Source organism: Chiloscyllium punctatum, chromosome 29 (assembly GCF_047496795.1).
Source record: "Chiloscyllium punctatum isolate Juve2018m chromosome 29, sChiPun1.3, whole genome shotgun sequence".
NCBI lineage: Eukaryota > Metazoa > Chordata > Chondrichthyes > Orectolobiformes > Hemiscylliidae > Chiloscyllium > Chiloscyllium punctatum.
In genome coordinates, this window is record NC_092767.1 from 8,191,910 (window position 1) to 8,206,690 (window position 14,781).

Here is a 14,781-nt window from a genome sequence, read left to right on the forward strand (position 1 = left end):
TGGACAACAGGAGACTGTGAGTAATAGTGGAACGGAGTTTCTCAAAATGAAGAACTGTGACCAGTGGTGGAGTAGCAGTTAGTGAAGGGGACTGTCCGAGAATGCAGCAGAATATGGATAGATTGGAGAGTTGGGCAGAGAAATGGCAGATGGAGTTCAGTCTAGGCAAATGCGAGGTGATGCATTTTGGAAGACCCAGTTCTCCAGCAAACTATACAGTAAATTAGAATCCCAACAGTGTAGAAACAGGCCATTTGGCCCAACAAGTCCACACCAACCCAGTCCCCTACACCAATTAGTCTAGACTTCCCCTATCTAATGCACCTTGCTTACATATCCCCGAACACAATGGATAATTTAGCAAGGTCAATTCACCTAATCTGTACATCTTTGGACTTAAGCCCTGGGGAAATTGACATACGGAGAGATCTGAGTGTTCAGGCTCATATTTCCCTGAACTAATGGCACAGATAATAGTGAATGATTATGATGTAGTAGGCATCACAGAGACTTGGTTACAGGGGGGTCAGGACTGGCAGTTCAACCTCCATGGTTTTTCAACTTATCGAAAAGACAGAGAGGTGGGCAGAGGGGGAGGGGTTGCCTTATTAGTTAAGAACAAAATTAAATCTATGGTATTGAATGACATAGCGTCGGATGATATGGAGTCTGTGTGGGTGGAATTGAGGAACCACAAAGGCAAAAAAACCATAATTGGAGTTGTGTACAGACCTCCTAACAGTGGTCAGGACCAGGGACGCAACATGTACCGGGAAATAAAGAAGGCATGTCAGAAAGGCAAGGTTACATTGATCATGGGAGACTTCAATATGCAGGTGGACTGGGTAAATAATGTTGCTAGTGGATCTAAAGAAAGGGAATTCATGGAATGCTTACAGGATGGCTTTTTGGAACAGCTTGTCATGGAGCCCACAAGAGAGCAGGCTATTCTGGACCTAGTGCTTTGCAATGAACCAGATTCTATAAAAGATCTTAAAGTAAGGGAACCCTTAGGAAGTAGCGATCATAATATGGTAAGACCATAAGACCATAAGACATAGGAGTGGAAGTAAGGCCATTCGGCCCATCGAGTCCACTCCGCCATTCAATCATGGCTGATGCGCATTTCAGCTCCACTTACCAGCATTCTCCCCGTAGCCCTTAATTCCTCTAGACAACAAGAACCTATCAATCTTGGCCTTGAAGACATTTAGCGTCCCGGCTTCCACTGCACTCCGTGGCAATGAATTCCACAGGCCCACCACTCTCTGGCTGAAGAAATGTCTCCGCATTTCTGTTCTGAAATGACCCCCTCTAATTCTAAGGCTGTGTCCACGGGTCCTAGTCTCCTCGCCTAACAGAAACAATTTCCTAGCATCCACCTTTTCAAAGCCATGTATTATTTTGTACGTCTCTATTAGATCTCCCCTTAATCTTCTAAACTCCAACGAATACAATCCCTGTATCCTCAGCCGTTCCTCATATGCTAGACCTGTCATTCCAGGGATCATCCATGTGAATCTCCGCTGGACACGTTCCAGTGCCAGTATGTCCTTCCTGAGGTGTGGGGACCAAAACTGGACACAGTACTCCAAATGGGGCCTAACCAGAGCTTTATAAAATCTTAGTAGTACATCTCTGCTTTTATATTCCAACCCTCTTGAGATAAGAGACAACATTGCATTCGCTTTCTTAATCACAGACTCAACCTGCATGTTTACCTTTAGAGAATCTAAAGGTAGAGTTCAGTCTGGAGTTTGAAAGGGAGAAGGCAAAATCTGATGTAATGATGTTACAGTTGAATAAAGGTAACTATGAAGGCATGAGAGAGGAACTGACTAAAATAGACTGGAAGCAGAGGCTAACCGGGAAGACAGTAGAGCAAAAATGGAAGGAGTTTGTAGATATAATTGAGGACACTGTACAGAGGTTCATTCCCAAGAAAAGAAAGATTAACCGGGGAGGGATTAGACAACCTTGGCTGACAAAGGAAGTCAGGAAATGTATTAAAGAAAAAGAGAGATCCTATAAAGTGGCTAAGAACAGTGGGAAATCAGAAGATTGGGAAGGATACAAAAGCAAACAGAGGATAACAAAGAGTGTAATAAGAAATGAGAGGATCAAATATGAAGGTAGGCTAGCCAGTAATATTAGAAATAATAGTAAAAGTTTCTTTCAGTACATAAGAAACAAACGACAGGCAAAAGTAGACATTGGGCCACTTCAAACTGATGCAGGGAGCCTAGTGATGGGAGATCAGGAAATAGCAGGAGAACTTAACAAGTACTTTGCGTCAGTTTTCACAGTGGAAGACATGAGTAATATCCCAAAAATTAAAGGGTGTCACGGGGCTGAGTTGAGTATGGTTGCCATTACGAAAGAGATAGTGCTAGAAAAGTTAAAAAGTCTTAAAATTGATAAATCTCCTGGCCCCGATGGGATACACCCTAGAGTTCTGAGAGAGGTGGCTGAGGAAATAGCAGAGGCATTGGTTGAGATCTTTCAAGAGTCACTGGAGTCAGGAAAGGTCCCGGATGATTGGAAGATGGCTGTAGTAACCCCCTTGTTCAAGAAAGGATCAAGGCAAAAGATGGAAAATTATAGGCCAATCAGCTTAACCTCGGTTGTTGGTAAAATTCTAGAATCCATCATTAAGGATGAGGTTTCTAAATTCTTGGAAGAGCAGAGTCTGATTAGAACAAGTCAACATGGATTTAGTAAAGGGAGGTCATGCCTGACAAACCTGTTGGAATTTTTTGAAGAGGTAACAAGTAGGTTAGACCAGGGAAACCCAGTGGATGTGGTCTATCTAGACTTTCAAAAGGCCTTTGATAAGGTGCCACACGGGAGGCTGCTGAGCAAGGTGAGGGCCCATGGTGTTCGAGGTGAGCTGCTGGGATGGATTGAGGATTGGCTGTCTAACAGAAGGCAGAGAGTTGGGATAAAAGGTTCTTTTTCAGAATGGCAGCCGGTGACGAGCGGTGTCCCACAGGGTTCGGTGCTGGGGCCACAGCTGTTCGCATTATATATTAATGATTTGGATGAGGGAACTGGGGGCATTCTAGCGAAGTTTGCCGATGATACGAAGTTAGGTGGACAGGCAGGTAGTACTGAGGAAGTGGGGAGGCTACAGAAGGATCTAGACAGGTTGGGAGAGTGGTCCAGGAAATGGCTGATGGAATTTAACGTGAGCAAGTGCGAGGTCTTGCACTTTGGCAAAAAGAATAAAAGCATGGACTACTTTCTAAATGGTGAGAAAATTAATAAAGCCAAAGCACAAAGGGATCTGGGAGTGCTAGTCGAGGATTGTCTAAAGGTAAACATGCAGGTTGAGTCTGTGATTAAGAAAGCAAATGCAATGTTGTCTCTTATCTCAAGAGGGTTGGAATATAAAAGCAGAGATGTACTACTAAGACTTTATAAAGCTCTGGTTAGGCCCCATTTGGAGTACTGTGTCCAGTTTTGGTCCCCACACCTCAGGAAGGACATACTGGCACTGGAACGTGTCCAGCGGAGATTCACACGGATGATCCCTGGAATGACAGGTCTAGCATATGAGGAACGGCTGAGGATACAGGGATTGTATTCGTTGGAGTTTAGAAGATTAAGGGGAGATCTAATAGAGACGTACAAAATAATACATGGCTTTGAAAAGGTGGATGCTAGGAAATTGTTTCTGTTAGGCGAGGAGACTAGGACCCGTGGACACAGCCTTAGAATTAGAGGGAGTCATTTCAGAACAGAAATGCGGAGACATTTCTTCAGCCAGAGAGTGGTGGGCCTGTGGAATTCATTGCCACAGAGTGCAGTGGAAGCCGGGACGCTAAATGTCTTCAAGGCCAAGATTGATAGGTTCTTGTTATCTAGAGGAATTAAGGGCTACGGGGAGAATGCTGGTAAGTGGAGCTGAAATGCGCATCAGCCATGATTGAATGGCGGAGTGGACTCGATGGGCCGAATGGCCTTACTTCCACTCCTATGTCTTATGGTCTTAATAGAATGGTCAAGAAGGCATATAACATGCTTTCCTACGTCGGACAAGGTTTGTATCGAGTACAAGATTTGTCAGGTCATGTTACAGTTGTATAGGATTTTGGTTTGGCCACATTTGGAATACAGCAGACAGTTTTGGTTGCTATATTCCCAGAAGGATGTGGATGCTTTGGAGAGGGTGCAGAGGAGATTCAGGAGGATGTTGCCTGGTATGGAGGGTGCTAGCTATTAAGAGAGGTTGAGTAGAATAAGATTATTTTTATTAAAAAGATGGAGTTTGAGCGGGGGATCCTGACTGAGGTCAACAAAACCATGAGAGGTATAGACAGGGTGGATAGCAAGAAGCTTTTTTTTTACCAGGGTGGGGGACTTAATTACTAGGCGTCACAAGTTCAAGGTGAGATGGGAAAGGGTTAAGTGAAATATGCGTGGAAAGTTCTTTACACAGGGAGGAGGTAGAGATGGATATGATAGCGTTGCTTAAGATGTATCTAGACAGCTACATGAATGGCCAGGGGACAGAGGGATACAGATCATTGAAAAATAGGCAACGGGTTTTAATTGAGGATCCGGATCAGCAGAGGCATGGAGGGCTGAAAGGCCTGTTCCTGTGCTGTAATTTTCTTTGTTCTTTTTTGTTAGCGTGGTTTTGTCAGAGGGACAAAATGCATCACAAGTGTGGTGAAATTTTTCGAGGAAGTGACCAGGTCTTTGAATGAGAGTAGGGCAATTGTTGTAGTTTATATGGATTTAGCAAAACCTTTGACAAGATTATATTCAATTCCCTACAGTATAGAAACAGGCCATGCAGGCCAATAAGTCCACACTCACCCTCCAAAGGTTAATCCATCCGGACGCATTCCCCTACCTTAACCCCTGCCTAATGCACCTATCTCTATGGGCAATTTAGCACGGCCAATTCACCTAACGTGCACACCTTCGGACTGTGGGAGTAAAACAAGCACCCAGAGGAAACCTGCACAGACACAGGGAGAATGTGTAAACTCCACACAGACAGTCACCCAAGTCTGGAATCGAACCCAGGGCCCTGGTGCTGTGAGGCAGCAGTACTAAGCACTGAGTCACTGAACTGTCCCAAAGCCACATTTAGGAGATTAACAACAAATGTAAAAACACATGGAATTCAGAATAAATTAGCAAATTGACTCAGTCAGAGGAAGCAGAGGCAAAGCTGAAAGAAGGCTGTTAGTGTAATTGGAGACTGGTATCCGGTGGGATCAATTTTGGATCTTTCATTGTTTGTGATATTCGTAAATGATAGTAAAGAGTGTGTGTGTGTGTGTGTGTGTGTGTGTGGTGTATGTGAGTGAGTGTGTGTATGTCTGCATGTGTGTTTGTTCATGTATGTGGGTGAATGTGTGTGTCGTTGGGGGGTGGGAGTGGGGGTGGTTGGGGATACTAAGTAAGTTAGTGATGACACAAATATTGACTGGGTGGTTGGCAGTGAGGAAAATATTCTTAGGCTACAAACAAAAATAGGTAGATTGGTCAAACAGGCAGATCAACGGCAGATAAAATTTAATCCTGATAAACCCTGACGTGATACATTTTGCCAGAAGTTGCAAAGCAAGGCAGTAGTCAGTGAATGGGAGGACACCCAGGCTGCATAAAGCAACCAAAAGATCTTAAGGTGCTTGTTAACACATCTCTGAAGATGGCAGGACTGGCTAATAGGGTAGTTAAGAAGGTGTACATGATATGTGCCTTTACTAGTCAAGACATAGGTTATAAGAGCAGGGAAGTGCTGTTGGACTTTGTTTAGGCCATAGTTGGACCATTGTGTGTAGTTCTAGTCACCGCAGCATGGGAAGGATGTGTTTGCATTGGAGGGAGTGCAAAGGAGGTTCAGCAGAATGTTGCTTAGGCTGTAGCAACTTAGCTGTGAAGAGGGAGGCTGGATAAGCTCGGGTTGCTTCACTAACAGAGATTGGAGTATCTATGAAGACCATAGACAGGTTGAATAGAAAGCAGTTGTTCCCCTTAGTCAAAGGGCCTATAATAGGGTGGTGTAATTTTAAGCTGAAAGGCAGGAGGTTTAAAGGGCACATGAGCAAAATTCTTCCCACCTAGAGGTTGGTAAGGGACCTGAAATTGAAATCGGAGACCTCAGAAAAGTACTTGGAAGAGCACTTGAAATGTCATAACATTCAAGGCTATGGGCCAAGTGCTGGAAAGTGGGACTGTTGTAGATTTAGTGTCATTTTGGTGGGATAAACATGATGGTCCAAAGCGCCTCTTCTGTTCGATGTGATTCTGTCATTTGAGAATTCTGAGGATAAGGATCTGAATTTGTTCCTGTTTTTCTTTGTATTTGTTTTAAGAAAGTATTACCTAGTGTGAGTTCTAGCAGTTGTTGTGGTCCACATCAGCTTTTGGTTCTGTACCAGAGTGCTCATTCACAGATAGAATTTCCTAAATGGGTTGCAAAACTGAATTTAAAATTCTGTTGCTGGAAAAGCGCAGCAGGTCAGGCAGCATCAAAGGAGAAGAAGATTCGACGTTTCGGGCATAAGCCCTTCTTCAGGAATGAGGAGGGTGTGCAAAGCAGGCTAAGATAAAAGGTAGGGAGGAGGAACTTGGGGGACGGGGCGTTGGGAATGCGATAGGTGGAAGGAGGTTAAGGTGAGGCTGATAGGCTGGAGAGGGGGTGGGGGCGGAGAGGTCGGGAAGGAGATTGCAGGTGAAGAAGGCGGTGCTGAGTCTGAGGGTTGGGACTGAGAAAAGGTGGGGGGAGGGGAAATGAGGAAGCTGGAGAAATCTGCATTCATCCCTGGTGGTTGGAGGGTTTCTCCAGCTTCCTCATTTCCCCTCCCCCTTTTCTCAGTCCTGCTTGGCACACCCTCCTCATTCCTGAAGAAGGGCTTATGCCCGAAACGTCGATTCTCCTTCTCCTTTGATGCTGCCTGACCTGCCGCTTTTCCAGCAACACGTTTTTAAGCTCTGATCTCCAGCACCTGCAGTCCTCACTTTCTCCTAGTGCAAAACTGAATTAACAAGAAAAGCAGTGGGATAACAGTACTTAGTAAGACAGCTTTCAGGGTGTTCTACAACATGAGGTATTGATTGCCTGACTAGCCTCAGCAAAATGAAGGTCATCGCTGAAAAGAATATTGAAAGATATTTCAATATTGATGGGACTGATAGTGCGTGAAATCTGCAAGTCTTATTGTTTGAATACAAGTTGGAATTAGCATTTGAGACCTAATAGGATCAGATTAATCCAGTCTTTGGAGTATTGAAGTACAAACAAAAATCTCAATGATATCACATCATTGTGGGTTTCTCTATGCTGTCCAGAATGTGTATACACTGAGGCTACATTGATGGAATTTGGCTGAGCACTGACCCGATCTGGTTCAGAAAGTGTTCAGCAAGACAGTCTTTCCTGTCGTAGTTTAAAGCCTGCTATTTCTCAGATGGGTTTTGTAATGACCCGCTTCTCAGTGACACCTGGTGTTTCCCATTCCTTGATGGAAAGAGATGTTGTGAGTGGATCTTGCTCAGGCAGCTTGCTCCAAATGGGAGCCCAGCTACAATATTAGCAAAAGGTGAGTTGAGCAAGTCATTATGGAGTGATAACTGATGGTGAGCACGGATGGCATTGACTATCTGCGTGTTTTCATCAATCAATGGATGTGTGGGGACAGATATTTGTGAGGACAGCTCACTGGGAGTGGTGTTAAGCGCAGGGTTCTATTTATGATGTGTATTGTTGAATTATTTGTATGTCAAAAGACATGTGAGTTATGCTATTTGTAGAAAGAGGCATAGTGCTGTGGTGCACAGTTTAACAGGACAAACACTGAGATCTGGAGTGTTATGGTAGCAGCTGTTCCACAGGGGATCAAACAACTTTGTCAAACAGAACGTTTCCCATCTTGCCCTTTGTTGCTGTTCTCCTTTGATGTTCCCCAAACGATAATGGTCTATGTGAAGATACTCCCCATGTACATTTGCTTGGGATTGTTATTTCATTTTAGGCTATTAATTTTATATTAGATTACTTACAGTGTGGAAACAGGCCCTTCGGCCCAACAAGTCCACACCGCCCCGCCGAAGCGCAACCCACCCATACCCCTACATTTACCCCTTACCTAACAATACAGGCAATTTAGATTGGCCAATTCACCTGACCTGCACCTCTTTGGACTGTGGGAGGAAACCGGAGCACCCGGAGGAAACCCACGCAGACACGGGGAGAATGTGCAAACTCCACACAGACAGTCGCCTGAGGCGGGAATTGAACCCAGGTCTCTGGCGCTGTGAGGCAGCAGTGCTAACCACTGTGCCACCGTGCCGCCCGTAAGTATTTATTTGCGTAAGTATTTATTATTGTTATTATTATTTTGTTGGTACTGACATTTTAGAGATAAATGCCTGAATATATTTTTAGACCAATTCATTGTGAGGCCATAGTGTTACACCTTGATGCAGTACTCCATCAACTTTGTGAAATCTCTGTTATTGGACCTGGTCCAGAGGCCTCACCACTGTGGAAATTGGTTGGTCCAAAAGGATTTTTCACAGATGAAAGCCAAGTTGGTTTGTGGTGACTGACGTGTGATTTAGGATATTTGATATTTTTGTGCTGCTCCAAGGCTCCAATCAGGATCAAGAACATTTGGCCCGACAGATTGAAAGTCAGTGCTGCTATTGTGTATTCCTGATGAAGAGCTTATGCTCAAAATGTCGATTCTCCTGCTCCTCGGATGCTGCCTGACCTGCTGTGCTTTTCCAGCACCACACTCTTTAATTTTAATCTCCAGCATCTGCAGTGCTTTCTCTCTGTTGTGCCCTCCAGTTGAACTGAAATTCAACATTGAGAGACTCGTGGGTTGGAAACTGTAAATGGATCACCAGTTGATTCATAGTCCATCAGCAGCACACTGCTAAAAGAATATGAATCATCTGTCAACTGTGATTTACAAGATGCTCTTTGCTTCATGGTGTGGGACATCATTGCACCGATTGTCACATGGGATGTCTGTCCAAGCAGTGATGGTGATTCACACCACAGAGGCAGATTTATATAGATATATAAATTCCAACCGTTATAATTGCCGTAGTACAAGTCAGTTCAAGATCTTGCTGGGCAATTTTAGCCAATCTGCTTCTTAGAATTTTTATTGCATCTTTCTTGCATTCTGGATGATTGGAAAGGAGGTGAGTGGGAATGACTACTCGCCTGTGTTCACTTTATGGGTAGTTGTACGTGAGGAGAACTTTTGCTGGTTGGGGATGGCTATTCAGGGAACTGACCTCACATAGGGCAGTTTAGTATGTTCAGCTCCTGTTTGGATGACAGTTCTGAGGTAGGGCCACGTAAATTGAAATACTACCTCTGATTTCTCTCTGCCAATGCTGCCAGACCTGCTGAGCTTTTGTTTTTGATTTACAACATCCGCAGTTCTTCCAGTTTTTATTTGTCATTTTTCATGTTGTTTGAATCACTGTGTGAAAGTGAGGTGATTCATTGAAGATCACATTTCGGTGCTGAATAACCTCAGATTGCTTTGTGGTTATTGATGGTTGGAAAGTATATTAGGGTGGGAGTAAGGTAATATTGAAGGGACTTGTTGTTGCCAGCTAACAATTGAAAGTTTATAAATGTTTGCAGTAACAACAACACTGAGCTGAACATTCCCCCAGTACATTGTATATGTCAGGGCAGCTGCTGGCACAGCATGTTTTACATCAAGGGAGTAATGCAGTGGATCAGACTTTTTGATGGAATAACAACCTGTTACTTCAATTCCAAAAACGTTCACTCGAAGGAAATGCTGTTGATGGGGTGTTCAGCAGAGGGTATCATTTTAAACACAAGAGAAAGAGGGAATTAACCCCCAAAACAAAAGACACTCCATTGGCCAGAGACACAGACACCGAGATTACTCACAAATATACAACACACTGATACATTCCCAGGCTGAAGCAAACCTCATGGGAGAGAGGGAATATGAGACACCACCAAGAGAGCTGGGACTAACTGGAATATGAGTACCACCACTTCAGTCTGTCCATGTCTTAACTTCTGTTTGTCCCTGTCTGATCTTTTCTCTTCTCTCTCTCTGTGTCCTTTTATCTGCCTCCCTCTTTCTATCTCCCTCTCACTGTCCTTCTCTTTCTCTCTGTCTCCATCTTTCTCTTTCTCTCTCTCTTCCCTATCTCTCCCTCTACCCTTCTCTCTCTCCCTCTCTGAGATTCTCTAGCTCTCTCTGTCTCTGTTCTTCGCTTGCTTTCCTCCTCCTCGATCTCTCTGTTCTCTCTCTGTTCCTGTTTCTTCATCCCCACTCTTCCTCTCTTCTCTCTGTCACTTAATCCCTCTGTCTCTTTCTCTCATTTTCTCTTTCACCCTGTCTTTTTCTCTTCGATCTGAAAGTGCCCACACAATATTGCATCCCCCTATTCTGTTCTCATTTTACTCCCCTCCCAAATGTTTGCCCTTCCCCAATTATTTTGCCCTCACAAATATATTCCTAACCAAATGTGTACCCTCACAAATATTTTGCTGTCCCCCATATCATGCTGAGCCCACTCCCTGGCGCAGAGATTAATGAGTTTGCCTGGACTAACTGACCTGTAGCTGACTGCTTTTGTGCACAGCAAGATCCCAGTCCCAGAACTATGGAAGCTTCACATCACACAGATAATCCTTTAAGCCTATTATGCCTCCCTACCAACACAACCACCAACAACCCCCCATCCTCCTCCCACACCCCCCCATTAAATGATCCTGGTGCTGTCCAGCTACTCAGGCATTGCCCCGAATGGCATTGTTACTCCCCTACCTGGGGAGACCGCTCTTCCACCCTGTCTCATTCTCTGCCTCTTTGTCCTCTCACCCCTCCATCTCTCTGTCTCCTACAACAGCCCCTTCCCCCCTCAAGCCCCATCAAACACTCCCCCTCTCCCTGGCTCTCTCTCACCATCTCCTTGCTTCCCATTCCTCCGCTAAAGAACTCAGGGGCATGGCTACTCCGCCTCCCCTCACAGACTCACAACCCCTGGGCTGAAGGACATGGTGAGTATGTTCAGAGACTAACTGGTCTTTTGACTGACTGCTGTAATGCACAGCAAGATTCCAGTCTGCAGCCAACTGATCACACACTCAATGAGAAAGGTACTTTATGCCCCTTCCACTCATCCCTCCACCCCCTGGCCCGGTTTGGACAGCCATGAGGGTAAAACCAGGGAGAGACAGGGGAAATGTGTATCCTACTGCATTAACTGTACAGCAACTTGTGGCACTAAGTCCAAATCTTCCCAATCCCCCTTCCTTGCCACTGGGACAGCGCAGAGGGCCCAGGGAGAAAGAGGGAGAGAAAATACATTGAGAGAAAAAGAGAAGAACCAACAGACAGAGAATGAGATAGTGACAGTCAGATGGAGGGAATGAGTGAAAGAGAGTTCAAGAGAGGAAGAGATCGCAAGTGAAAATCCCAAGGACAGAAACAAGATGTCAGGCTAATAAAAGCAAGTATATTATCTCCATTCTTTATCTACCTTCAGAGACTGGTGTACATTCCCCCCAAATCTCTGTAATTGTCAATGCTTCCCAGGGTCCTATTGTTCATTGTGTATTTCCTTGTCTTGTTTGTCCTGCACATGTGCATTACATCACCTCACCTCATTACTGCTCTTTCCTCGACATGAAGGATTACTTTCTGTATAGAGACTTATTGTTAAGTTTCACCATTTTATCATGAAATTCAGTGGCATTGCTATTACGGAGTCCTCTTTATCCATATTCTCACACTGTAATATAGAGTCCAAATAGTTGGCAACTTCTTGATCCTTTGATCACACAAATACTCAGACACCAGCCCTGCATTATCTCAGTGATCACAGCTCCCTCTTTCCATCTGAAATGAACTGATTAATCCATAATCTAAGAATGAAATAAATGATTAATAACCAACCAATTAATAAAGTTAAAATTACAGAATCATTTGTATTTTTCCAACTGAAATGCACACATTTTGAAATCAAACTGTAGCAGCTACACAGTAATAAATGGGTGTACGTGGTGGGGGAGAGAGAATCAAATGAGCTGCTGCACACACAGACTGTGCTGTAGGAAACTAAGGTGTTGATATTTGGGGAATAATGTAAATTGTGATGTAGTTGGACTGGGGGAACCTCATTGGACTTGTGCTGCAGTGACCCAGGATATAAATACCAGCAATTGGCAGAATTTAATCTCAAATAATTAATCCATCTGGAATTGAAAGTTAGTTTCATAGTCCCATTGCAGAACCAAACACCAATTGCTGTAAATACACATCTGCTTCACTCATGTCCTTCACCAAAGGGAATCTGGGAATCTTATCTGGTCTGGCCCAGAAGTGTTTTCAGAAGACATTAAATAGTTCTGACTGATATATAATGTAGGGTTAAAGATGTATGTTTCAGACATGAGTGAGGAATGAAAACAGGAATACTATTCGGTTTCAGCTTCGACATTGAAATTGGCAACACAATAAAGTACTTCTTCCTAACAACTGGTAGCAAGACAGACATGGTCTAGGTTGTTTTTGCTGATGATTACATCACTTCACTCCTAAATGTTGATTGCCCTTTAAACACCACCTCAAAGACGTGCTTCAAATGGCAAGGACGGACAACAGATTCTGACTGGGGAGCATCAGATTCGCAGTAGCAGCACTAGGGACCAAATTCGTCACTTTGTGAGGACATTGTCAACCAGACGAGACCTGAAACTCGCATGAAGGGAACCAGTAAGAGAGAACAACTTACTTGGGTCCCACTCCTCCAATAGATGGAGCCCAGAAAGAGAGAGAAGAGCAGTCTGGCAGACAAAGGGATGAATAATTGTGAGGCAGGGAGAAAGACAAGCTGAAAATGGAGTTTGGCTGTGCCTGAAGCAGCCCGTGTCATGACCAGGGCCTGGGTTGTGGAGGGTCGATGCAAACTGAATGGGCCAAATGGTCTCTTTCTGCAGTGTAGGGATTCTATGATCTTCGACAAGTTGAGTGACGATCACAGATAAGTACCTAATGCAATTAATCATGAAAGCAAACATTAAAATTAGAGCTACACAAACCCTGTTAATTGAGCTAAATGTTGAACTGGGAACTGAACTGAACTGCATTGTCAAAGAATTCATCAATTTTGGAGAGTTGGCACAGGAAGATTACCAGGAGGGTACCAGAGCTGGAGAACTTTATTTAAATTTGTTCACAAATGGGAACATCATGGTTGGGCCGGCATTATTTTCCATCCCCAATTGCCTAAAGGGTAGTTAAAGGTCAAGCACATTGCTGTGGGTCTGGAGTCACATGTAAGCCAGACCAGGTCAAATGGCAAATTTCCTTACCTAAAGCACATTCATGTATCAGACGGGTTTTCACAACAATGTTTTAATGGGGAGACTCCATCCTTTTCCCCTGAAATTGAATTCAATTCCCACCATCTGTCACGATAGGATTCAAACTCATGTCCCCAGAACATTGACTCGATTTTATTTTCTGCCCTTGCCCAGTCCCTTCCCACTTCCATCTGTGATTCCTCTGATGCCTTACTTTGGTTCTGGATGCTGCCAGGTTTATAGTGTTGTCAATCACAGGGACCCTGTTTCCAAAACTCATTCACCTTCCACGACAGAATAATCATCTCAATCCTTGTGCTCCTCATGTTGTGGCTCAGACTGGGAACACTTCACAGTTCCCATCTTCATATCCCGCAGTTTGACCTACACTGCTGTCCCACAGGGACAAATCACCTTTGGGTGCAGAAGGATGGACTGGGCAAGGAATGGGAATTTTAATCGGTCACTAAGTTAGCTTGGAAATATCTGCTGCACATTATATTCCATCTGCTAATTCCTTCCTCACTCAATGAAGTTGCCCATATCTTTGGTCGTCCCCACAGCTTTCTCTCCCACCCACTGTAGTTCTTTTCAGTGAACCTGGAAACATTGTTCCCTTCAGCTACTCATTGCTATCAATTGTAAGTGTCTGTGTCTTTAGCAGTGACCCTTCAGGCAGCCCCACTGGGTACTAACTCGGAGAAAGTGAGGACTGCAGATGCTGGAGACCAGAGTTGAAAAGTGTGGTGTTGGAAAAGCGCAGCAGGCCAGGCAGCATCTGAGGAGCAGAAGAATCGACGTTTTGGGCATAAGCCCTTCTTCAGGAATGAGGCTAGTGTGCCAAGCGGGCTGAGATAAAAGGTGGGGGGGAATTTGGTGGAAGGGCGCTGGGAATACGATAGGTGGAAGGAGGTGAGGGTGAGGGTGATAGGCCGGAGAAGGGGTGGGGGCGGAGAAGTCGGGAAGAAGATTGCAGTTCAAGAGGGTGGTGCTGAATCCGGGGGTTGGGACTGAGATAAGGTGCGGGGAGGGAAATGAGGAAGCTGGATAAATCTACATTCATCCCATGTGGTTGGAGGGTTCCTAGGCGGAAGATGAGGCGCTCTTCCTCCAGGCGTCGTGTGGCCAAGGTCTGGCGATGGAGGAGGCCAAGGACCTGCATGTCCTTCACGGAGTGGGAGGGGGAGTTAAAGTGATCAGTCACGGGGTGGTTGGGTTGGTTGATGCGGGTGTCCCAGAGGTGTTCTCTGAAACATTCCGCAAGTAGGCAGCCTATCTCCCCAATGTAGAGGAGACCACATCGGGTGCAGCGGATACAGTAAATGATGTGTGTGGAGGTGCAGGTGAATTTGCAATGGATATGGAAGGATCCATTGAGGTCTTGGAGGGAAGTGAGGGGGCAGATATGGGCGCAAGTTTTGCACTTCTTGCAGTTGCAG